The sequence below is a fragment of the Rhinoderma darwinii genome, chromosome 6, assembly GCF_050947455.1.
Source record: "Rhinoderma darwinii isolate aRhiDar2 chromosome 6, aRhiDar2.hap1, whole genome shotgun sequence".
NCBI classification, from domain to species: Eukaryota; Metazoa; Chordata; class Amphibia; order Anura; family Rhinodermatidae; genus Rhinoderma; species Rhinoderma darwinii.
Window position 1 is genome coordinate 44,500,903 of NC_134692.1, and position 27,810 is coordinate 44,528,712.

Consider the following 27,810-nt stretch of genomic DNA (forward strand, 5'->3'; position numbering starts at 1 on the left):
AAACTACTATTTCTAGTGTAGGATTACATCATTTTATTATTTATAGATAATCTATAAAACACTTGAGTACCTTTGCTTAACACAGATTTGTGTATTTTGCATATAGCATTTATATGGTAACACATTTGTAAACGGATGTAATCCTAACAATTTAGCCTATCCCAATAGTGCAATACTCTCTGATGCAATGCATTCTGTGATGGTGAAAGGATTATTCCCATCTTAAAGTGTAGCTAAATGTTTAACAAACTTCTGACATGTCATAGTGACATGTCAGAAGTTTTGATTGGTAGGGATCCGAGCACTAAGTCCCCCACCAATTGCTAAAACAAAGCAGTTGAAGCGCTCAGCCGCTTCGTTTCTGTTCAGCTTTTCCCGTAAATCAATGTATAGGATTAGAGATGAGCGAACTTATCAAAAGTTCGGTTCGGCTAGTTCGCCGAATTTCACAAAAAAGTTCGGTTCGGACCGAACTAGTTCTGACCGAACCTGTCACTTACGTGCACCGAGCATAGTACTGTCCAGGGTGCTGATAGAGTTAATGGGCTGCACTAACTCTTTCAGCAACCTTCACAGTACATGCTCGGCGCGCGGAAAATACCATTTAAATGTAATAAAAAAATAAAAATTATACGTTCGTACTTACTTTCCTCCTGTCCGGCCTCCAGCGATGACGTTTCATCCCTTTCGCCGCTGCAGCCAATCACAGGCTGTAGTGGCGGTCACGCACGTCAGGATGACGCTTCATCCCACGTGACCGCCTCTGCAGCCAATCACAGGCTGCAGCGGCGACATGAATGAAACGTCATCGCTGGAGGCCGGACAGGAGGAAAGTAAGTATGAACGTATTATTATTATTTTTTGGCATGTATGTATGTTGGCATGTATGTATGTATGTATATCTGTGCATGTATGTTTGCATGTATGTTGGCATGTATGTATATATGTGCATGTTTGTATGTATATTTGCATGTATGTTTGCATGTATGTATTTTTGCATGTATGTTGTCATGTATGTATGTATGTATGTTGTCATGTATGTATATATGTGCATGTGTGTATGTATATTTGTATGTATGTTTGCATGTATGTTTGCATGTTTGTATGTATATTTGCATGTGTGTATATATATATATATATGTATGTATGTTGTCATGTATGTATGTATGTTGTCATGTATGTATATATGTGCATGTATGTTGGCATGTATGTATATATGTGCATGTGTGTATGTATGTATATTTGCATGTATGTATGTTGTCATGTATGTATGTATATATGTGCATGTATGTTTGCATGTATGTTGGCATGTATGTATACATGTGCATGTTTGTATGTATATTTGCATGTATATATGTTTGCATGTGTGTATGTATGTTTGCATGTATGTATGTTTGCATGTATGTATGTTGTCATGTATGTTTGTATGTATGTTGTCATGTATGTATGTATATATGTGCATGTATGTATGTTTGCATGTTTTTATTTTTGCATGTATGTTTGCATGTATGTTTATATATATATGTGCATGTTTGTAATTATGTTTGCATGTATTTATGTTTGCATTTATATTTGTGCATGCTTGTATATATGTATGTATGTATCTTTGCATGTTTGTTTGTATGTATGTATGTTTTCATGTGTGTGTGTATGCATGTATGTATGATAGTTTGCACGTATATATGTGTGTATGTTTGCATGTATGTATATTTGCATGTATATATGTGCATGCTTGTATATATGTATGTATGTTTGTATATATGTATGTATATTTGTATATATGTATGTATGGCCATGTATGATACTGTCTGCTGGCGCCCTGTATCTAAGTCAACTTCACGGCAGGCTTCTATACATGGTATAACAGTCAGTATCACACATTAAACTGAATCTAAGCCTACGACATGTTTTATTTCATTATTTTTTTTTTTTACAGGTTTGGTGTTTGGACTACGTCGGTTTCGAGGACTACTTAGATGACGTTTTTTTTCTACAATAAAATGGTTAATGAGGGTTGTGTTGGGGGTGCTTTATTTCAATAAAATATTTTATCTATATCTTTGTCTTTTTCTTTTCAAATTTTATTATTACCACTTTAGTAATGGCCGCTGTCTGAGTGACAACATCCATTACTAATGCGGGGCTTAGTGTTAGCCGGTGCAGAGGCTAACACTAACCACCATTATTACCCCGGTACCCAAAACCACCAGGGGTGCCGGGAAGAGCCAGGTACGATCCAGTACCCGACCATCTGTTGTGATGGTCGGGCCCTGGGGCGGCCGCAGGCTGGTATTATGAGGCTGGGAAGGGCCAAAAACAGTGGACCTTCCCACCCTTGTAATGCTAGGCTGCTGCTGCTGTGTTGTATCTGGCTGGTTATAAAAGTGGGGGGGACCCCACGTCATTTTTTTAAATTATTTATTTATTTACATTTTTTTTTTTAAAAAGACATGGGGTTCCACCCAATTTATCATAACCAGCCACATACAACACAGTGTTATTAGCCTGGGAATGGACAAAACCAGTGGCCCTTCCCACCCATGTAATGCCAGACTGCTGCGGCCTTGTATATGGCTGGTTATTAAAAATGTGGGGGACCCGTCTATTGCTAAATTTGTTAAATTCCAAAAAAAAAACGACGTGGGGGTCCCCCCCATTTTTATAACCAGCCCGATACAACACAGCAGCAGCAGCCTAGCATTACAAGGGTGGGAAGGTCCACTGATTTTGGCCCTTCCCAGCCTCATAATACCAGCCTACGGCCGCCCCAGTACCCGACCATCACAACAGATGGTCGGGTACTGGATCGTACCAAGCTCTTCCCGGCACCCCTGGTGGTGGTGGGTACCGGGGTAATAATGGGTGGTTAGTGCTAGCCTCTGCACCGGCTAACACTAAGTACCGCCTTAATAATGGACGCTGTCAATCAGCCAACTGCCATTATCTAGGCACTAATAAAGTTTGAAAAAAAAACACAAAGACAATTCTTTTTTATTGAAATAAGAAATCCCCAACAAAACCCTCGTTAACCATTTTATTAAAATTTGAAAAAACGCAGATCTACGCAGTAGTCCAACGAATCGTAGATGTAGTCCAATCGGTACATCAAAATCTGCAACAACATAAAAAAACAGTTATCAATGTGAACAATACCAATACTTCTACTCACCTACACACATATATACACGCACACACAAACAAACAACCATACACAGACACACACATATATACACAAACACAACAAGATATACACACACACATAAACAGACAAACACACACATATACACGAACTCACACATATACAAACAAAAACACACATATCCAAACACACACACACACAGTTATACACACATACACGAACACATATACACAAACACATATACAAACAAAAACACACATACCCAAACACACATATACACAAACACATATACACAAACACACCCATATATACACACAAACACACACCCATATACACACATATACACATATACAAAAACACACACAAACATCTACACACAAACATATACACAAATACACCCATATATACACAAACATATACACAAAACACATATACACAAACACACCCATATATACACACACACATATAAAAACAAAAACAGACAAAGTCACATACCCAAACACACATATATACACAAACACACACATACACGGTTTCTTTTAAATGCTGCTGGGGAACCCGCTCGATCCACTATATAAGGCTGCGCTACAGTGCAGCATTTAAAAGAAACAGGATCCTGACCTGTCCATAGAGTTTAAGGCAGCACAGAGTATTTCAGGAGATGAGCGTGCAGATTCAGTGCTGCTGCGAACTCTGCTCTTACCATTACGTAGCTCTCAGTCTGTTACCTCTCCTCCACTCCTGTCCTCCAGAACACCTTCACATGATTGGCAAGTCACCACGTAATGGTAAGAGCAGAGTTCACAGCAGCACAGAGTATTTCAGGAGATGAGCGTGCGGATCTTGTGCGGGGTGGTGACTTGCCAATCATGTGAAGGTGTTATTGAGGACAGGAGTGGAGGAGAGGTAACAGACTGAGCTACGTAATGGTAAGAGCAGAGTTCACAGCAGCACTGAATCTGCACGCTCCTCTCCTGAAATACTCTGTGCTGCTGTGAACTCTGTTCTTACCATTACGTAGCTCAGTCTGTTACATCTCCTCCACTCCTGTCCTCTATAACACGTTCACATGATTGGCAAGTCACCACCACGCACAAGATCCGCACGCTCATCTCCTGAAATACTCTGTGCTGCTGTGAACTCTGCTCTTACCATTACGTGGTGACTTGCCAATCATGTGAAGGTGTTCTTGAGGACAGGAGTGGAGGAGAGATAACAGACTGAGAGCTACGTAATGGTAAGAGCAGAGTTCACAACAGCACTGAATCTGCACGCTCATCTCCTGAAATACTCTGTGCTGCCTTAAACTCTGTGGACAGGTCAGGATTCTGTTTCTTTTAAATGCTGCACTGTAGCGTAGCCTTATATAGTGGATCGAGCAGGTTCCCTAGCAGCATTTAAAAGAAACAGGATCCTGACCTGTCCACAGAGTTTAAGGCAGCACAGATTATTTCAGGAGATGAGCACGGGCAGCCGTTCGTTTTTCCGAGCCGTGCTCCCATCATGCACACGACCGTAAAAACACCCGTTATTGCGGGTCGTAATTACGACCCGCAATAACGGGCTCATAGACTTCTGTTACCCACGGGTACCTTTCCGTTTTCTCACGGGAAGGTGCCCGTGCCGTTAAAAAAATAGAACATGTTCTATTTTTCTATTTTACGGGCCGTGCTGCTATAATTATAATGACAGCACGGTTCGCAAAAGCGGCCGGCTGCCCGTGGCCGGCCGGCCGTGCTCGTAGTTACGAGTCGTAATTACGAGCACGGCCCGTAAAATAAAAAAATAGAACATGTTCTATCTTTTTAACGGCACGGGCACCTTCCCGTGAGAAAACGGGAAGGTACCCGTGGCTAACAGAAGTCTATGGGCCCACTATTTCGGGTCGTAATTACGACCCGTGATAACGGGTGTTTTTATGGTCGTGTGCATGAGGCCCCGTAATGACGGGTGGCTACATGTGTGCACCCGTCATTACGGCAGCGTTGCTAGGCGACGTCAGTAAGGGTATGTGCACACACACTAATTACGTCCGTAATTGACGGACGTATTTCGGCCGCAAGTACCGGACCGAACACCCTGCAGGGAGCCGGGCTCCTAGCATCATATTTATATACGATGCTAGGAGTCCCTGCCTCTCCGTGGAACTACTGTCCCGTACTGAAAACATGATTACAGTACGGGACAGTTGTCCTGCAGAGAGGCAGGGACTCCTAGCATCGTACATAAGTATGATGCTAGGAGCCCGGCTCCCTGCACTGTGTTCGGTCCGGTACTTGCGGCCGAAATACGTCCGTCATTTACGGACGTAATTAGTGTGTGTGCACATACACTAAATAGTCACTGTTCAGGGTGCTGAAAGAGTTAACTGATCGGCAGTAACTGTTTCAGTACCCTGGACAGTGACTACCGATCACAGTACCTGTAAAAAAAAAGACGTTCATACTTACTGAGAACTTTCTGCTTCCTCCAGTCCGGTCTCCTGGCCGTTGCCTTGGTGACGCGTCCCTCTCGACATCCGGCCCGACATTCCTTGATGACGATGCAGCCTTGTGAGCGCTGCAGCCAATCACAGGCTGCCGCGGCCTCTGCAGCCAATCACAGGCTGCAGAGGCCTCTGCAGCCAATCACAGGCTGCCGCGTCAGAAAAGGTCGGACTGGAGGAAGAAGAGGGACTCGTCAACAAGACAACGACCGGGTACGTATGAAATGCTTTTTATTTTATTTTTAATCAGCAGCCTCTTTTCTCTATCAGTGATTGATAGAGATAAGTGGCTGCCGATTTGTATAATGTTTTTGACCGGGTTCGGTCAAAACGGGTTCGGCCGAACCCGGTGAAGTTCGGATTCGCTGCGAACCGAACTTTACCGGAAGTTCGGACCGAAACCGGGTTCGGTTGTCCCGGTTCGCTCATCTCTATATAGGATGATGAATTCAATAGAAAGTCTATGAGCCTGTACTCCGATACATCGGATTTCCGGAAAAAGCTGAAAAGAAACTAAGCGGTAGAGCGCTCACATGAGTGCTTCAGCTGCTTCATTTTAGCGATTGGTGGGGGTCTCAGTACCCAGTAAAACTTCTGACGTGTCACTATGACATGTCAGAAGTTTGATTAAACGTTTATCTACAAATTAAACATTTATGGCATGTCTACAGTTTCACCTCCGGGAAACTCACCTATTTGCAGAACGTGGGTCCTGTGACTCCCATTCACCGTTTTACAGCTGGCTCTTTTCATAACTCCTACAGACTCCAATGGACAGGTCCGTGAACAAGTGAGACCTCCTATCTGTTAATTCCATGGGGGTGGTGTTGCTGTGACTCGGCAAACAGGACCCCATACTCCCAATAAGTGTGGGTCCCAGAGGTGGGACCCACTCCGATCAGTCATTTATGGCATATCCTGTTTATATTGCATAAATGTTCAAGATATGACTACCCCTTTAAGATAGCCATCAGTAAAAAATTTAGATGGCTGCTTGCTGAGTGACTTCTTGTTTATGGTTAGTCAATGAAGGTGGATGTTCTGGATGACAACACCTTAAATCAAAAGAACAAATTGCTGATCGATCGCTGTCTTGACCTGTTCATGATCTATAATCCGAGCTGGGCTTCCATCATCTGGCATGAACAACTTTTCAAGTATTGTCTACAATTTCACCCGACCACCGACCACAGATATTTTTCGTCTTTGTTTGTGCCAATTTTTTGGTCAAGATAAAAGGCCAACCACTGGCAATAATAGTTAATTATGGATGACAACGATAACTCCAACCCACTGCAGGCGATGATTGGTTGGCATTAGCTTTACATTATCTGTAGGCAGGAAGGAAGCCTATTATAATTCTCAAGCACAATGACTCAATGACACAATGAAGAATAATATGATCTTCTTAATGCAACATCTCAAGCCCATACCATATATTTGGTGGGTCCACAGAAGAGGGGGAAAATAATACTAATTGAGGCCTATAAATGTATACTAAAGTAAAATCAAGGACACACTGTTGGAAAGCACGCTTGTTCATTGTTACCTTACATAGGGCCATTTTATAAGTAAAACTTAATATTTCCCATGCAGTCACTGGTGGATAGCAGGGTGGGAATTCACTTGTAACACTTTTTTTTCCTGGTGAAAACCATAAACCGTAAGTGCGGGGCCCCCAGATCAGACCCTGCCCCCAGAAGCCTTTACTTACTGCTCCTCCGTCTTCTCTTGTCCACAGGAACCCCGCTCAAATCCCGTCAGGTTGCCCCATCAGGCGCCATTTGTGCCGCGGTGTATACAAAGTCCTGATGTCGGGCAGCATAAGGAAGTAGACGCAGCACACAATGTCCAGCATCAGCACATTGTTTGGTGCGTTAAATATAATTTACTGACACTGCCTGGTGTGAGGACTTTGCGTATGGCGTGCTATATTCTGGCTGTCTGAGGGGATCCAGGGCGGGCCCCCTTCTCTGTGTGAGGTCACACCCATTGCGACTGCTTTCGTTACACAGCCGGGATTTTAACTGAAGTTTCCCTTAAAAGGATTCACATAAAATGAAGTGAATTAGTGCAACATTTCAATTTATTCTATAGTTTTACAAAAAGGACTCACTACTATTCTCTTTGTTATACACTGCATGTTGAAATATGGACCCCTAAGGGGGATATTGGGGACTGTGGTTGTAGGCAAAGGCTGTGTTCATTTACTTACGCACATACACATGGCAGTCTATATGGATGCAATATATACGTTAATCTCTATATAAATGCAAGCAAAGATGCAATCAGGTTAAAAAATTAAAATCTACTGCATTTTGTTTTCTTTCTTTTTTTATCTAGTGCTATCGTTTTAAAAAGACTTGTGTTCGTAAACTTTGGATAAATGTAATTTATAATTTTTCTACAGCGTAATCTAGAATAATTTGTTCTTTGTGCAATAAATGCTTGTTTTAATTTTTTCTATGGATTGACCTATTTATTCATATGTTGGTTAGCAATTTGGATCTTTGTGTGCATGTATACAGCATATTTATATACATTAATAGAAGCCCAGAACATAAAGACAAACGGATGAGAAATCTGACATAGTGGGGATAAGTGAGACGTGGCTGGATGATCGCTAAAATTGGGTTGGTCTTTTGCAAGGTTGTAGTCGGTTCAGAAATCCTGTCTAAAGTCCATCATGATGATATCTGTGAGGGAAATTAATATGTAGAGTCTCTGTGGATGCAAATAAGGGAAGGGAGAAATAATAATAAAATACTGATAGGGGTTTGTTATAAGTCTCCATGTATGATGGAAGCAAAAAAAATCTAGTAATAACGCCAATAAATGAGGCAGCAAATCGAAATGAAGTCATTTTTTATGGGGGACCTGAACTACCCTGATATAAACCGGGAAGCATAAACCTGTAAGGGGGGGGGGGGGCATTTCTAGACCTAATTTTAACCAATAGAACAGACAGATTATCAAAAGTACAAGTTGGAGGTCACCTAGGTAATAGTGATCACAACATAATAAGTTTTCATTTATCCCTTAATAAGATGTTAAAGTGTAAATTAACTTCCATAAAACTTTTGAAATGTCAAAGTGAGATGTCAGAAGTTTTTATTAGTGGAAGTCCAAGAACTGAGACCCCCACCAATTGCTAAAACGAAGCGTCAGAATCGCTCAGGTGAGTGCTGTGCCACTTAGTTTCTGATAGACTCTTCTCAGCTTTCCTCGGAAAGCCGAGCGATGTGTGGGCTCAATAAAAAGTCTATGAGTTCGTACACCGCTCGGTCGGCTTTCCGAGGAAAGCCAAACAGAGACAAAGTGGCACAGCGCTCACCTGAGCGCTTCTGACGCTTTATTTTAGCGATCGGTAAGGGAGTCAACACTTGGACCCCCACTGATCAAAACTTCTGACATGTCTCTATGACATGTCAAAAGTTTTTATGAAAGTTTAGTTACACTTAAGTAGAGGAGCTAAAAATCACTAAACTTCAGAAAGGCCAGGATGACCTTAATGCAGACATGGGCAAACTACGGCCCGCGGGCCACATACGGCCCGTTAGGCTTTTTAATCCGGCCCGCCGAACTTGTCCAAATCATAGTAAAAACCTCCTTTTTTTTCCCCTTTCCCTGCAATGCCCACGTTTTCCCAATAGATGGCGCACTCAAAACACATTGACCGTTGTTACGCCGAAGGACGGATATATCCGTCCTCAGCAGCTGCTAGTTCGCGCAGGAGGACGGATATATCCGTCCTGTGATGGCGCGGGTACTGCAAGTGTACCCACGCGATCAGCGGCAGGAGCACGGCTGTTATACACAGCCTGGCTCCTGCTGCAACTGCCGGAATCGAAGCGCGCTCCGATTCCGGCAGTTTAACCCATTAAATTCCGCTGTCAATAGTGACAGCGGCATCTAATGTGTTTGACAGAGGGAGGGAGCTCCCTCTGTCACCCGATCGGCGCCCCCGCAAACAAATCGCGGGTCGCCGTCGGGTTTCCATGACAGCCGGGGGTCTAACAAAGACCCCCAGGTCTGTCTTCCGCAACTGCCTGTTTGGCGATGCCGGAGGCATGACCTAACAGGTTGCCTGTCAGTTCTACACTGACAGGCAATAATGCTTTGGTATACTAAGTATACCAAAGCATTATATATGCGATCGGCACATCGCATAGTGAAGTCCCCTGGTGGGACTTAAAAAAAAAATGTCAATCAGTTAAATAAAGTTTGTTGAAAAAAAATAAAATAATTACAGTCAAAATCAAATAAAACTACTTTTTTTGCCCAAAAAGTGGTTTTATTCAGTAAAACGGTCAAAACAAATCACACCTACACATATATGGTATCCCCGCGATCATAACAACTTGACCAATAAAATGAACACATTAATGAAACCGCCGGATGTACGGCGTCCAAAAAACCCGCAAAAAACAACGGCAAAATTCTCTCTTTTCTCCCATTCCCCCCATAAAAAATAAAATAAAAGTTAATCTATAAGTCCTATGTACCCCAAAATAGTACTAATGAAAACTACGCATTGGCCCGCAAAAATCAAGCCCACATACGGTCACATCGACAGAAAAATAAAAAAATGACGGCTCTTGGAACGCGGCGATGCAAAAACAAGTAATTTTTTTCTAAAAGGGTTTTTATTGTGCAAACATAGGAAAACATATAAAACCTTTACATATTTGGTATCCTCGTAATCGTGCCGACCCGTAGAATAAAGGTAACATGTTATTTATGCTGCATAGTAAACGGCGTAAATTTATAACGTGAAAATTAATGCTGGAATAGCTGCTTATTTTCAATTCTCTCCTAAAATAAAGTTAATAAAAGTTAATCAATATATTGTAAGCATCTAAAAATGGTGCAATTACAAAATACAACTCGTCCCGCAAAAAACAAGCCCTTATACGGCTATGTCGACGTAATAAAAAAAAAGTTACGACTCTTGGAATGCGACCATGAAAAAACAAAAAATAATCCTTGGTCATTAACGTGCAAAATGGCCCGGTCATTAAGGGGTTAATGTGGCGCGTATTTCTCTTTATTTCACTTTAATTTTCACTTCGTTTCACGTCACCATTAAGCCCTTCGGTTTTCAAAGAGTACAATATCAGCCGTCACTTTGCCACGAAGCATGCAAACTATGCTAGCAAGCAGTCAACACAAGAACGGGCGGCTACTGCTCAGAGGTTGGCAGCTAATTTACAGAGTCAACAGAACTTTTTTCTTGATAAATCACAGTGCGTATGTTATTTTAATCTATTTACATTTCCTCCTCCCAGTATCTGCGAAATAGTATGTAAATGCCATATCTTGCATATTCCTTGAGACAAATTTATTAACTGATAAGGGCTATTTTTCACATTTGAAAGACAGTTAATAAATTGGGTTGTAGTGTTCTTACTGTGCTATGAGGTTTGCACACACTACATTTAATGCTTTAGTATATCCGGCCCAAACACTCCCTCCAAATGCTCCTGTCCCGGCCCCTCTGTCAAATTTTAGAACCCATTGTGGCCCGCGAGTCAAAAAGTTTGCCCACCCCTGCCTTAATGGCATAAACTGGGACAATGTCCTCAAAAATACAAGTTCACAAAATAAATTAGGACATATTAAATACTGTATGTCCTGTGTAAGATAACTAATGGGAATAAACGCGTTAGAAACAGGAGGAAACTGATGTGGTTTAACAAAATTATAGAGAGGGGAAACAAATGATATATATAAAAAAACAAAACACGTTTCACTAGAGCAAGAAGGTAATGGCGAGGCATTACAAATTATAAATAAAAAAACAAGTTGTGTAAAAGACATATAAGGTAGTAAATATTGAAACAGAGAGACTCAATGCCAATGAAAGTAAAAATAACTTTCAAATATTTTTCAACTACATAAATATTAAAAAACTTAAAACTGAAAGTGTTGGCTATCTCAGGAATAATCTGGGTGTAAGGGTATGTTCACACACACTATTTACGGACGTAATTCTGGCGTTTTTGCCCTGAATTACGTCCGAAATAGCGGCTCCAAAGCGTCGGCAAACATCTGCCCATTCATTAGAATGGGTCTTACGATGTTCTGTGCAGACGGACATTTTTTTTACGACCTGCTGTCAAAAGGCGGGGCGTAAAAAAGACGCCCGCGTCAAAGAAGTGCATGTCACTTCTTCAGACGTAAATAGAGCCGTTTTCCATTGACTCCATGGAAAAACAGCTCCATTTACGTCCGTAATGGACGCAGCGAAATAGCGCCTCAGCATGCCATTACGGCTGAAATTACGGTGCTGTTTTCTCCTGAAAACAGCCCCGTAACTTCAGCCGTTACGGACGCTGCCGTGTGAACATACCCTAATGGTGGAGCTGGATGAGGAAAAGGCCAAACTATTAAGCGCCTTATTCTCTACTGTATTTACATAGGAAAATCAAATGATTAGGGATCATGTCAATTCTCCATTAAATGTCACCTGCTTAGACCTGCAAAAAAGTGCAGTGCCACATTAAAAACAGTAAAATAGAGGAAACATTGGATAGCATAAACCCCTGCGTTCTGCAGGTATTAAGTGCCGTGACAGACAGACCCTTTAGGGCTTATTTAGAAGAACGTGATATACGTCCGTGCAACGCGCTGGATTTTCACGCGCCTCGCACGGACCTATGTTAGTCTATGGGGCCGTGCAGACTGTCCGTAAGTTTCACGCAGCGTGTCCACTGCGCAAAACTCACGACATGTCCGATATTTGTGCGATGTTCGCGCATCACGCACACATTGAAGTCAATGGGTGCGTGAAAATCACGCACAGCACACGGAAGCACTTCCGTGTGACTCGCGTGATTCGCGCAACAGCAGTAAAAAGTATGAATGAAAACAGAAAAGCACCACATGCTTCTCTGTTTACAAACAGAGTCTCATAATGATGGCGGCTGCGCGAAAATCACGCAGCCACGCATCATATGCGGCTGAAACACGGAGCTGTTAAGTACCTTGTGCGCGCGCATGTAAATCCGGATTAGTAATATATGCACAGTTAACCTGAAAATACCATGGTGATAAATAAAAAGTGCCCACATTATAACAGTGTCATATGGTATTTCAAAGAATGTGTCCAAACAGTTCATAATACCCCATTCAACAGTCACATAATAGTACCATAAAGTGTAATAATAATGGCATGTATATAGTATTCAAAATTAGGGACAATATCAATTCCCACATAACAGAACCAGCTATCTGAATGTACATACGATAGTGCCAGCCACTGTTCTCCTAAAGCAACACCAGCACCAAGTACCCAGTAATAAGGTGTATATGTGGACAGAGATCCAGTCCTACTACCATAAAATGAAGCAGGACCAGGAAGACTGACATGTAGAAAATAGATTAGTATTTCACACACTGTTCTGCTTTCTCTATATCTCAAACTATGGACCAATTCTCAAGGTTCAATTAACAAGGAATTATCAGAACAAAGAATTAGGAAAGATTATGAGAGAAACATTGTTATCTTTGTTAGGCCTCATTTACACGAGCGTAATATACGCGCGTGCTTTTCACGCGTATCGTACGCACCTATATTACTCTATGGGGCAGTGCAGACAATGCGTGAATTTTGCGCAGCGCGAGTGCGTTGCGTAAAACTCACGACATGTTCTATAATCGTGCGTTTTTCGCGCATCACGCACCCATTGAAGTCAATGGGTGCGTGAAAACCACGCATGCCGCACGGAAGCACTTCCGTGCGAACTGCGTGATTCGCGCAAGAGCTGTCAAAAGGATGAATGTAAACAGAAAAGCACCACGTGCTTTTCTGTTTACAAGCATCCAAACGGAGTGTCAAATTAGAGATGAGCGCACCGAACTTCACCGGGTTCGGCCGAACTCGTTTTGACCGAACCCGGCAAAAAATTTTCCGGTACGCGACGTCAGGAGACAGTCACTGTCCAGGGTACTGAAAGAGTTAAACTGGTTCAGCACCCTGGACAGTGACTTCCGATCACAATATACATGAACGTGTAAAAAAAAGAAGTTCTGACTAACCGATAACTCCCGGCTTCTTCCTCCAGTCTGACCTCCCGGGATGACAATTCAGTCCAAGTGACAGCTGCAGCCAATCACAGGCCAAGCACAGGCTGCAGCGGTCACATGGACTGCCATGTCATCTAGGGAGATGGGGCCGGATGACAAGAGAGGGACGCGTCACCAAGGCACCGGCCGGGAGACCGGACTGGAGGAAGCAGGAAGTTCTTGGTAAGTATGAACGTCTTTTTTTTATTCACAGGTTGCTGTATATGGTGATCGGAATTCACTGTCGAGGGTGCTGAAAGAGTTACTGCCGATCAGTTAACTCTTTCAGCACCCTGGACAGTGACTGACGTCGACTAGCCTCATCTCTATGATGGCGGCTGCGCGAAAATCACGCAGCCGCGCATCATACACTGATGACATACGGAGCTGTCAAGTGCCTTTTGCGCAGCCAAACGCTGCATTTTTTTGCCTGCGCAAAACGCACACGCTCGTGTAAATGAGGCCTTAATGATCACACTTAAAAATATTTTTTGGGGGAGGGGTGGGAGGGTTGAAAATATTTTGTTAAATATTCCAACTGGTGTTGGTTGACTACGGTATTCATCCGGTCAAAACAACGAAACCCTTGCACAAAGGAGACAAACTGAAACCATTGGCACCGGATCCGTCACCATTGAAATCAATGGTAAAGGAAACGGAAACCTACGGTTTCAGTTTGTGTCAGTCAGGGTTCTGTTTCGATGGAAAGCTCAGACGTAATGGAGCCCTGATACAGATGTGAACGAAGCCTAATCTATACATTATTAAGACTTGTATCAAGAGGCAGATGTTCTCACCATGAAGGTTTTCCAACAGAAAAGAGGATTCCCATAGGCCTATCCCCTAGTGGAAATGTGAATGTATTCAGACAGAGCTTGAAATGTCTTATGTAGGCCAGTGGCAGAGTTCTGTTCCTTCCCAGTGGTTTAAAGAGGCTCTGTCACCAGATTTTGCAACCCCTATCTCCTATTGCAGCAGATCGGCGCTGCAATGGAGATAAGAGTAACATTTTTTTTTTTTAAAACGAGCATTTTTGGCCAAGTTATGACCATTTTTATATTTATGAGGCTTTCTAAAGTACAACTGGGCGTGTTTAAAGTAAAAGTACAACTGGGCGTGTATTATGTGCGTACATCGGGGCGTTTTTACTTCTTTTACTAGCTGGGCGTTGTGTATAGAAGTATCAGCCACTTCTCTTCACAACGCCCAGCTTCTGGCAGTGCAAAGACACATCGTGTTCTCGAGAGATCACGCTGTGACGTCACTCACTTCCTGCCCCAGGTCCTGCATCGTGTCGGACACATCGGTACCAGAGGCTACAGTTGATTCTGCAGCAGCATCAGCGTTTGCAGGTAAGTAGCTACATCGACTTACCTGCAAACGCCGATGCTGCTGCAGAATCAAATGTAGCCTCTGGTGCCGATGTGTCCTCACTCGTCCGACACGATGCAGGACCTGGGGCAGGAAGTGAGTGACATCACAGCGTGATCTCTAGAGAACACGCTGTGTCTTTGCACTGCCAGAAGCTGGGCGTTGTGAAGAGAAGTGGCTGATACTTCTATACACAACGCCCAGCTAGTAAAAGAAGTAAAAACGCCCCGATGTAACGAACACAATACACGCCCAGTTGTACTTTTACTTTAAAAACGCCCACTTGTACTTTAGAAAGCCTCATTTACATAAATATAAAAATGGTCATAACTTGGCTAAAAAAAAAAAAAAACGTTACTCTTATCTCCATTGCAAAATCTGGTGACAGAGCCTCTTTAAGTGTATTTTCTCCCTTGAACACTATTTTATACTTTTTGTGTAGTTTATAAAAGTGTGGACAAATATTTTAAACACCTAACTTCGGGGGTATTTTAGAAGTAGAACAAATATAGAAAGATGTTTCAGTGTTCCCTCCAAACATCCATGAACAGGTTATACTGTAGTAACTTCAATTATACTGATTTAGTAAAATATTAAAAAAATGTTTGCACTAATAGAGATGCTTCACCATACCTGTATGCAGGCGGGAAGGAGCTTTTTCCATAATCCTATGAACTGTTCCGAAATATGACTCTTCTCAAACAATACACAAAGAAACTTTGTTGAACTTTTTACTTTGAATCTAACAAGCTCCCCTGAGATCTGAACACAGGCAAAATAAAATCCTGTTTCTATTTTATGTAAGGTATGGCAGTCAATAACACCAGTATACTGCAGTGACTCACATCAAAACATTGAGACCACATAGTCCATTCTGATTTAAAATAGTAAGTCAACAAATACAGGATTTTCTTTGGGCAAAGGTAAAGTAAAATAGGTCTTAATAAAGCCCAGGTAAGGCCAGAATCATAAGTACAAGTGTGAATCTTGATTTGCTAGAAATTTTTACGCGCAAACTTCCTTTCCTCCCCCCACTCAATTTATACTTTGTACGGACATTTTCGAAACAACATTACTTTGGAAGACAAACAATTAAACATGTACAGCTTAGAGGAGAGAAGGACAGAGGCAGGGGCGTAATTAAAAAAACTGGGCCCCATACCAAACTTTTAAATGTGCCCTTCCCAAGCATTTAAGAGGTCCATGTGAAAGTTAGGTTGAGAGCACACTTGATGGCCTAGTCACAGTTTTAAAAAAACCAAAACACGACTTCAGAGCATGCTGGGACAATGGTATCACACTCACAGAAATTGCAGAATGGAGGCATGGGAGACATCAAACCCCAAACCAGACCCCAAAATTATTTTAGACCCCAGACCCTTAATATTACATCATACCACAGATCTCTAAATAAGACCCCAGACCAAACCCCAAACTTATTTTAGACCCCAAAATTAATCATACCCCTTAATCAGACCCCAGGCAGTATTTTTAAGAACAAGGGGGTTTCTAAAACTAGGGGGCACGCATTGATATTGGGGAGGAAGACTGGCTACCATGAGATTGTCACAGGGCCTACAGAGGATCGTGTGAGTCCACTGTGTCACCAAGGGATTTGACTTGGTGCTAAACCAAGGAGTGAAATCTAAGGGGAACCCAGGTATTCACCCTTTAAACCCCATTTAGAGATCTGGAATTTGCAACTGGGAAACACCAGGTAGTTATCCCCAGAGTAGTCTCCCTTGGCAATGGCCATAGTAAAGCTTCGTAGCACAAAATCAGCAGACAGAATGCAAAGTCAGGTATAGTATAGTTCAGGGCAGGCAGAAGATATGCACTCATGGTTGGTAGAGGCAAGGGTCAGAGCAGGTGGCAAAGGTTCTTCACAGGTAACAAGCAAGTGGTCAGAGCAGAGGGCAGGCGGCAGACATGGATAGTCAAAGGTACAGGCAGGGTACAACACAGGAATTCAAAACAATTGATTAGCAGGGTATAACTAGTAAACTAGGAAGAACCTAATTGCTCAGGCAATGGTGGATAGGGCTAGGTCCTTTTTAAACCCTGGGAAAGATGGGTAGTAAGCGTCCGCTGGCACTTTAAGACAAGTGGAGTCAGCACGCACACTAGGAAATGCCCGAGACACAGGAGAGAGCAGCGGTAAGGCCAAGGGAGGCTGCGAACAGCAGAGAGAGACGCAGCAACGCAGCGTTGGTCAGGAGCCATAGGATGTGGTGGAGAGGTAAGTATACAGTGGCGGAGAGCAACGCCGACCATCACAGGTGCAGTGCTATTACCCCACTAAGTGACTGGTAAAACTCTGCACTAGGAATATTGGCAGGACATGCAGTGATAGAGGGTAACTTCTGAAAGAACCATAGCAGCATTGGAGGACAGACTACGAATCCTGCAGTCATTTTGGCACAGCCAGCTTGGAGGGAATTCTGGCGGAGTCGAGATCCCCGACCCTGGTTTATTGACTGCCCTAGTTAGTCGCTAATATAGAAATTTGTAAATGACCACTGTATTAGAGACACAGGCCCTTTCACGATTGAAGCTTCCCAGTGTGGAAATTAGATACGAGACCCGCTTAAAATCAAGTGAGCAAGTTTTCCCTGGATCAGTTTCAGTGTGAATCTGAGCGACTAAGGCTATGTTCACACGGGGTCTTTTGCCGAGTTTATTGACGCGGAAACCGCGTCGCAAAACTCGGCAGAAACGGCCCGAGAACGCCTCCCATTGATTTCAATGGGAGGCGTCGGCGTCTTTTTCCCGCGAGCAGTAAAACTGCCTCGCGGGAAAAAGAAGCGACATGCCCTATCTTCGGGCGCTTCCGCCTCCGACCTCCCATTGACTTCAATGGGAGGCAGGAGAAAGCGTGTTTTCTGCCCGCGGCGCTCAATGGCCGCGGGCGAAAAACGGCGCGATCATTGCTATTCACACGGAGTATTTTGGGGGAGGAATATCTGCCTCAAAATTCCGTTTGGAGCTTTGAGGCAGATATTCCTCCCCCAAAATACTCCGTGTGAACATAGCCTTAGAACGAGGCATGGTCATCGTTGCTAGAATAACCACGGCCAGTATTTTAAAAACGGACAACCTTTTGGGGTTTTCTCATGCAACAGTGTCAAGAGTATGCTGAGAATGGAGTGATAAGTTAGTTATTGCAAAGAAATGGATGGTAGAGGCTTCCCCCTCTATTTTGGAATGGAAAAATATTGTTCTTAAAATCAAAATGTATGAGAAAATAAGAGCTAAAAAAGTTGAACCAACTGCATAAATGTGAGGAGCTCTGGGGTATCTGGAACTGATGTGAAGTGGAGAGGTGGTTATATAATTTATTTATTTTTTATCTCCTTGGATCTGAAGATTGGGGGGGGGCTGGGAATTTGTAGGGTATTGTGTGGATTGTTACTTTGTATTGTTTTCTTTTGCGGTTGTACCACAATAATTTGCGGGGAAAAAAATAAAATATTTTAAAAAGAATAGCGTGATCAAGTCAAAACATCCAGCAAAGGGGATTCTGTGAACGTCAACAACTCGTCTACGAAAGTGGTCAGAGGAGGATGTCATGAATCGTTCTGACATACAGACAATGCACAATGAAGCAGATCACAGCCGAATACAACTCGTGCTTTAACTAACGTATACAAACTCACAATCAGTCGTTCCTTAGCATATATATAGGCTATAACCGCATACCAAAAGTTAATTTATTTCAGTAATTCAATTCAAAAAGTAAAACTCATATTATATAGATTCTTTACACACAGAGTGATCTGTGTTATATCGTCCAGGGTCAATATATACAGCATGTAATTATTATACAAAAAATGTATAACATTATACACACAAAACGGGCAGTCTGGTTGGGCTTGTAGATTCTCTTCTGTTGTCAAATTCTATGTTTCTACTTGTCAACTCTGGGCAATACTATAGGTTACAGTATTTGGCTTTACAAAAAGTTGACGTTTACATGTGTATGGTAGGGAAATGATATTGCAAGGCAATTGGCAGGTATTGATGCAATATTATTTAAATGCACTGCATTGTACAGAGGTGTAACAATCGCGGCCACAGGGGGTGTGACTGCGACCACAGATGGAGGGGGCCAGCCTCGGTTTCCTGGGCGAGCACTTCTTTTAGTGGATCCACATACTAAGGACGCGGATCCAGTTAAACACTCTCCCCGGCTCCACCATAGGCCTACAACCTTGTCCACAGGTCCTTCTGCGACATCAGTCCCTGACGCACAATTTCTGTGCCATGTCATATACATTGTCCTGAAGCTGACCGATGTCAGGTTTTTGTATGTGCTGTAGCAAGGACCTGGTGTGCCGGGGCCTTAAGTGGCAGAGGGGCCTTGTGTTAGTCCCTGAAAACAAGAGGAGTGGCAAGTAAATGCAATTTTTTTTTCTGATGTCTGATTTAGGAGTCTGATCAAGGGCATCTATGCTCGGGGGAAGGGCATTTTAAAGTGTGGCATGGATCCCAGCACACTGTGGTTACACTTCTGGTATTGTATGAAAGAAATGTTATTTTACAAAGTACATTACAAAAATGCTAATAACTAGGAAAATGTGGATTCTACTTCGATCACTACTGCATAAATACACAGGTTCAGGTGTTTGGAAAACCCGGTTAACAACATATCATTTAAAAGAGATGCAAAGGAGTCATCATCTAATAAGATAAGTGTCATTTATGCTTTCGCCCTAGTTCTGGGATAAGCGCAGTAATGTCTCTGACCGCTGTTGTTCTTTTCACACATGCTAGAAATCCCTTTAGGTCATGTTCACACTTCTGACACTGTAATGCACATGTCATGCATTAGTAAACACACAGAATATATTTACTGTTCTCTGTAATGTTGATGCTTCATCCAAAATATTGCTGTTTTAGTGCATGACAATTATATAATACAGTGCAAAGTAAAACTTTGTAAAATTATATAATTTTTATGCAGTTTGCAAAATAGATTTGACAAAAAGATACAGGTCCATCAAGTGCAACCTGTTCATCCAGAAGACAAAAAACTCATATGAAGGAGTTGCCAATTTACTCATATTATGGGGGGAAATGCAGATCCCACTTAGTCATTTAATAAATGAACCGTCATATCAAGAGGGTTCTATAGTCTCACTGCTCTTACATGAAAAACTAAAACCTTATTATGCCGATGATGAAACCTTCTTTCATCTAGTGGATGGCCCTTTGTCGTAGTTACGGTATGGGTATGAAATGGACAGATTTCTGTACTGTCCATTGTTATGTTTGTACATAGGGATTAGATTGCCCATAAACCATCTTTTATCTAGACTAAATAACCCTGACTTTGATATATTCCAGTTTTCTCATCTCACAGCCTGGCATTTTTCTACATTAAAATTAATTTGCCACGAAAACCTTCAACTTTTCTAAATCCCTCTGTAGTACAACATTATCATCTTCTGGGCTAAATACTCTACAGAGAAACATATCATGTACAAATGTTACTCCATTTAGAAGGTCATTTATAAATATATCGTAAAGAATAGAGCCTAATACTGACCCCTGTGCTACCCTACCAGCAGGGGCGTCGCTAGCACCGGAACTCTAGGGCCCAAGCCCCAGATCTTTGGCCCGGTGCCCCGGATCACTGGGCGACTGCCACATTCAGTGGTGTAGCTACAGGGGTCGCAGCGGTCGCAAATGCGACTGGGCCGTGGCCCCCTGCACCGTGTCTATAAAAATTTACTTTAGTAACTGGGGCCTATGTCATAAAATACACCGGCTCCTGTTACTATAGTAATAAAACTATACTTACCCTCCTTCCCGAACGCAGCAGAAGTCCTGATGTCTACATCTACCACATAGTAGGCTTATATACATGTTATGTATGATACTGTCTAAAGGCCTCGGTATCTAAGCCTACCACATTGTTGGCTTAGATACAGGGCCCCAGCAGATAGTAATATTATAAGATTATTATCTGCTGGGGCCCTGTATCTAAGCCTACCACCTGTATTACTAATGTTGGTTTTTTTTGTGTTTGTGTTTTTTTACCGGTTCGGCTGTTGGACTACGTCTGATTTGAGGACTACTTCGATGACCGCTTTTTTTATTCTCGATAAAATGGTTAATGAGAGGTGTTTGGGTTTCTTATTTCAATAAAATATTTTTTCTATGCCCTATATAAACACAAACACACCGGTGTAAAACGCCTTTTAGTCTTATAGATACGCTATCTCCGATATTTATGTAAACATTCATTTATTTTTCGGAGGGGGTAAATATATGTCTTGAGGCTTGTGCCCCTGATCTTTTAAGACCTAAGCAACGCCCCCTGCCTACCAGTAACGGTGACCTAACACCTCCTATTTTCTATAACTAAGTCAGAAATTAAACCAATTACACATATTTTCCCCCAGTGCCAGCGTGGTAGGATAACTAATAATGGGCCCATTCTCTCTTTTGGAGATTCAATATTTGTTACCAATGGGAAAAATCCTACGTGCTATTTTCTGGCAGAGTTTGAAAGGCTTTCTGTACATGATTCCTGCCTCATACATGGCCTCTCTCAAATTCATCAACAATTATTGAATTTATATAGTAGGGTACTAGCTACCTAGAGGTGGGAAAGGTACTTAAAATATATGGACCTAGAGTGGAAGAAATCATGAAAGATATTGTTCACATCAGCCCCAAAGTAGTCATGAAAATGGTACAGATGCCGGAAGCGGTACACTCTCCATATTCCAAATTTGGTGCTCCAATGATCAAAAAAGCTTTTAATGAAGTGTTAGGAATGTATAAGGAGGTATGTAGCAGAGACCTTGAAAATGACCTTTCTTTCTATTATTAAGGAATCCATCTTTTGTTCCAAAGGCATTCCAGGCCGTCATTCTTGGAAATGCAGAATTAGTCTGTGTTCACATAGAAGGCTCAATCGCAGATTTTGTCATATTAGACAGCAGGATAGAGCAGCACACAGCACTACTCTTCACATCTAAATGACGGACACCATGTCGGAACCCAACAGACCCGTCATGGTTTGAGCCTAACTCAAATGTCTACTTTACTAGAATGATTGTGGGAGGTGAATCAAGAGATTTTTTTTTAAATCCCTTATTTATCCCCTGCCCCTTCAAACCCTGCCCTAGACATACCACAGTGCATTCGTTTTGCCTAGACAACTGTAATCTTAGGACATAACAGCAAGTTCCTAAACTGACTGCTAAGTCCAATGATATGCCCAGAGGAAACAGGGTTTTTAATCGTAATATGAATATAGAGGATGAGAATGTGTATATATGAGAATCAGAGTATGTGTGAGGATAGGATGTGGCTGTGATGTGGAGAAATTACTAGATCCTCAAAAACAATGGATAGCTTGTTTTATTCCTGGAGTAAAATCTATTTTGGAAAACCCAAAACCGCATCGCACTTATCTTCTATAGGTCATGTATGAATCAGTTCACCAGAATAAACTATGAATACAGGAAATGCAGTGATTAACAACAGACTAGACTTCATTGGTTCTGGTGCTTATACAACCTACAAAAGGTACAGGACCTTTTTAGAGTCCTTCCAACTAGGTTTAGAAAAATAAATTCTTGCACTGAACATGCCCGTTACTGTACCTTTACCAGCCCATCTGTCATGAATAAACCCCACTGTGACCTACTATTGTGTCCACTCATTTTTATCAAAGTTTACTTTGCCACCTGCCCTTACCTTTTGCTCAACCAACTGTGAGTACCCATTTGCCCTGATCTTTTCTATGCCTGATCCTGCATAATGTCTGCCGATTTTAATGCTACGCCTGTTTACGTTGGCTGTCACCAAGGAGGGCTACTCTGGGTTTAGCAACCTGGAGTTCCCCTGCAGCAAAGTCCAGATCCCTGAATAGGGGTTAAAGGGTGAAGACCTGGGGTCCACTTAGACTGCGCTCCCCAGTTTAGCCCTGTTAAATTCCTTTGTTCACAAAATGGGTTCACACCATCCACTGCAGAACCCAAGACGGGCTCCGTGACAATTGTGAGGTATTCCTAGAAAATATGAATGGCAAAGTGAAATAAAATGTTCTAATGTTTAGGTGGTAAGGGTATTGGAACAATTGGTAGTAGATGACCTAAATATCCATAAGAGCATCAAATGCATAAGATGTACTATCTTCAATTTGACCAAGATAACAGTATATTTGAAATTGGCTTCATCCTTGATGTCAATAGTACAACATAGTTACAGGACTTTTAAGCATTAGCTCTGTAGGCAGATTTGTTTCTCCAACAAAGACAAATCAGGGGTATTTATAGCAAAACATCTTCAAAGATGATGCCAACCAAATAATCAAATATATAATTATATCATGAGTGTGGGTGTAAATGCCTCCAGTCCAAGCTGGTATTACGGAATACTGCTATGAAGTCATGAAAAGGTCTCTTTTTTTTAATTAAACGATCAAGACGGGCAGCTGGTTGGACAATTGACTGCAATCACTAAACTATAATAGGGAAAGCAGAAATGTCAGAGAATACGGAGAAATGTAAATATCAGATACAAGGAGTTCACACTTATAGGAAAATGCCGTAAACTGCACCACAATTATCAAAATGTCTAATTTGGCACAATCCGCTAGACACGTTACACACTCATTTCTTTACACCACCTCATGGCTGCTGTACTTTACAAATGCATTTCGCACCAAAAAAACAAAAGGGGGCGGTTTTATTTTAAAGTTTGGAGAAATGATTGTGCTTCCCTGAGGTCAGAATTCTGCAAAACCAGTTTGAGATGGAAACTTAAATTGTAGATCCACTTGAAAAGTAGGCAGGTCAGTGGTGTAAGTTGGGCATAACTGTCCTACCCTGAGGCAACTGATGCAGAAGGAGATCCCTACTTTAAAGATATTTTCTTATTCCACAGTGTTGTAGTCAAACACTACATAGCATGTCATTGCTGCAATGTCTGGCAGGAGGCAAACAAAATATCAAAATCTCTAAATTCCAATTATTATGAATAACTTGAACATTGCTGGATCATGCAAAGTAGATATGATGTCTCTGGGCACATAGTCGGGTACAGTACAAGCTCATGGGATTCTTGACACTTTTGATATGAGTACAGGTGGAAAAAGTCTCAACTTAATCCTAGGGAGGAACGGTTTCGAGGTATCCCCAAACTTAAATATTGGCCAATTATTTTTTTTTCAATCATAATTCATGATTAGTGGATGGCTGCTCGGGGTTATGTAATACACTGAGGAGGACCCAATTTGTGCTGAACAGATGGAAGTCCACTTTCCTGATTGTAGCAGTTCCAGTGACAGCATTGTGTTCGATATTGTATTTGTCCAGGGTACTTTTTTGTAGAGCGGGTACCTGGGAGCTTGCTGCCGTCTGTCACTTCAATTTTCCCATACTTAGTAGTGCAAGTAAGCAGTAAAAGAAAACAATTAGCGAAGCACCATGGAGGTATGTGTTGTCTACTGAACTTTCAGCCTCCTGCCACAATGGCTGGTACCATTTTTCAGCCATTTTAAGTACACGTTAAACGGCTATTACGTTTTTATTTATTGGGTTAGTGACATGACTTTTGCTATGTTTTTTTCATGATCAATGCAGGTTTAATTTCTTATCATTTTTATACACCATTTTTTTGTAAATTTTTTAGCATTTTTAGACTGAGAAAAAAAAATTGTTAAAAAAAATATGCTTCTTTACTTTTTAGCTAATTTTTTCTGGTAATAATATAGTGTTACCCTAAAATAGACCTTTTTGTCTACCGTAAATTTTGTTACATTACATGTCTATTTTAGAATGATTGGGTCAGAGCTAGTGTGACAATGATTGGCGGGTAGAGCGTTTTATTTGGTGGGATATTTTGTGTCATTTTTATTTATTTTTATTTTTTAATATAATTATGGCCTGTCCAGCAAAAATCAGAAAATATAATTTGGGACTTTATCATTTCATTTTATTTATTTTTACACTATAATTTTCCACTGTAACTAGGGCTGCACAGCAACCCCAGTTACAGGGAAAATCAGCCCAAGTATAGACTATTGTCCCTACAGGTTGGATTCACACACTTTTGTGGTCAGTTGCGTTTTTTTCCAAACACAGCATACTCTGGATATGGCGTTTTTCCCATAGGCTTCTCTATAGGACTTCAAAAACACAAAAAAAAAAAACATGTACAAAATGACACCAAATGTTTTTTGATGCAGTTTAAAATGCCAGAAATGTTGTGTGTGAAGGAGGCCAAAGGGCTGTGCTTGGTCTAGTAAGACCCAGCAGCAGCCCTCTACTTCTGGCATCCCAGGATTCATGTGACCAGTCACATGACCACTGGGACCAATAGAGACAGTGGCCTCTATTCTATACACAACATTCATTAAAACTTCTGTGCTCTCTCCAAGGTCCATGGCAGTGTATGACTGCCGGACACCCGACACTAAGCTGCCTAATCGCTGGGGCAGCAAGCTTAAATCCTCTGCTATATATATATATATATATATATATATATATATATATATATATATATCACTTGTATTGTTTATAGAATTGCTTTTGACACAAACCACATGCACTGTACTACATCTAAAAGATTTCTGCAGATTTCTAATTTTTTTTTAGTGGGGAAAAAATGTTACGTAAACTGTACACTTTGATGATTACATAGTTAAAAAACAAAAAGTGACACATTCTGAACCTCTGAATAATGGATTCCTTCTACGCCAGTACTGGAAGCATGAGAAGTCCTACTATATACTAGTCAAATACATTGATCTTATCATCTCAGCTTGACTTTGGTTAACCTCAACTCTACTCATCAATTTCTATTTCAATTCTGGCTGACATCTGTTCTCTTCCCCGGCCTGCCTTCTTCTGAAAAACTGTCATAAGTAGAGCAAACATCAGTGATGTGATCTGCAGGATCCTGTGGTATAGGCTAAACTGCCAAGAATGTCGTCGTCCACCCCACCTCCATAGCCGTAATAGCTCATTTCTGCAAAAACATTTTGTCAAGATGTTTCCTATGTTGGTTATGTGCGATTTGTACGAGGGATATATTATATCTCTGCTGCTTTGGCTATTGCAGGTTGTGCTATACCACAAATCTTAAGGTACAGTTTATAAAAATAAAGTAAATAAACGGAACTAAGATATAACTTCAGTGATGAAATAATGTAGCTGAATGACAACAACATTAAAATAATAACGTGACATTCGTATGTTGACAAATGCCTGGAGGCTTTATATGTGGTACAAAAACACACATCACTACAGCCTGGAGTGTTGACAGAGGCTCGAATGGAATGGATGTATTTCTACATTATGTTCACATCTGCAAATTCCTTTTTTCCGCTGTTATAGAAGTACAAAAACGTAATTTAAGCTGTGACGTATCCGTATCGTGACAGATACCAGCGGTGCCCAACGGCCTACAATGAGAACAGAGCCTTAATGTTTGGCATTATTGCATCTAGGGTTCTATATTGGGTTTGGTTCTGTAGATTCTGGTCTTTGTTTGCCAAAGATGCTAACAATCTTGAGTTTTCAATAGGTGTTCTTTACCAAAATAATTTTCTTCACTCTTTTCCTTCATTGTCTCTCTTTGTTTGCAATTTAACCAGAGAAATGAACCAGCAAACAAAGAATTGACCTGTTTCAGGCATTCTACATATTTGAAGAATATAGTAAATACAACATGTATGCCCACTGCATACTGTAGTTATAAAAGTAACGAGGACTCCTTTGTAGAATAACCTATGCACAGTTTTCTACTACAACACTGGTCTCCAACTTGTGGCTTTCCAGCTGTTGAAAAATTGAAACTGCCAAATGCCCTCCCCTTTGCTGGGTCATGGTAACTTGGAACCACATTCAACAAAAAATGCCACAGCGCTGGTCTCACTGGTAAGATGCCTTTGATTGGCCATTGTGGACAGCCAATCAACACAACGCATTGGTTGTAAATAGATCCAATCAGTGGGCACAATACTACTAAAGGCTACACACTGATTGACTGTCTGTAGTGCCTCTCTCAAGTACAGTACTACATGTATTATACTGCTCTCCACCTTTGCCAGGACAGGCTTCTCCTTTAGACACCAGATGCGGGTGGCGCCATATTTACTGTACGACGTGTGTACTGTATAGAAGCCTCAAGAAGCTCCTGTCCTCATTATAGAAAGTGATTCACCAGCTTCCATCAACTCTTTTTCACTTTTACATGTAAGGACTTGCATTATCTCTATTAGTTGGGTTGACATTTTGGTGGCTTCAGAACCAATGATTAGTTGTCTGTAGAGTTATGCAGGATCTACACAGATTTTGATGCAGGCTTTAATGCAGATTTTTGAGACAAAGCCAGAAGTAGTTTAAATGTCAGATAGATGCGGGTCCCAACTCTGGGTCCCACACCTATCTCTATAATGGGGCCCCCCTAATCCCTGATTCTAGCTTTTTGTGCTCACGCTGCCTCCCGGCCGAATCCTGATTACATGGTCGGGAGTTACAGAAACAGCGTAACTCGCTGAGCTACGCTGCTACCGTAACTCCCATAGAACTGATTAGTAGTTAAGGAAACCGCGTAGCTCAGCTAGCTAAACTGTTTCCGTGTCTCCCGACCATGTAATCAGGATGTGGCCGGTAGTCAGCGTGAGCACGATAAGCTAGAACGGGGATTAGGGACCCGCATCCATCTGACATTTATGACATAGCCTGCGGAAAAACCACATTTAAGGTAGAACTTATACTTCTCC

General features: G+C 41.7%; 1 long non-coding RNA gene across 1 annotated transcript in view; it reads left to right on the forward strand.

Moving 5' to 3' along the window:
• The first annotated feature begins 5,479 nt into the window (after positions 1–5,479).
• The window catches only part of LOC142655457 (uncharacterized), an 88,049-nt gene continuing 65,718 nt past the window's right edge, over positions 5,480–27,810 (forward strand). Inside the window, exon 1 of the long non-coding RNA XR_012849496.1 lies at positions 5,480–5,837. This is a non-coding gene — a long non-coding RNA (uncharacterized LOC142655457). The remainder of the gene's footprint in view (positions 5,838–27,810) is intronic.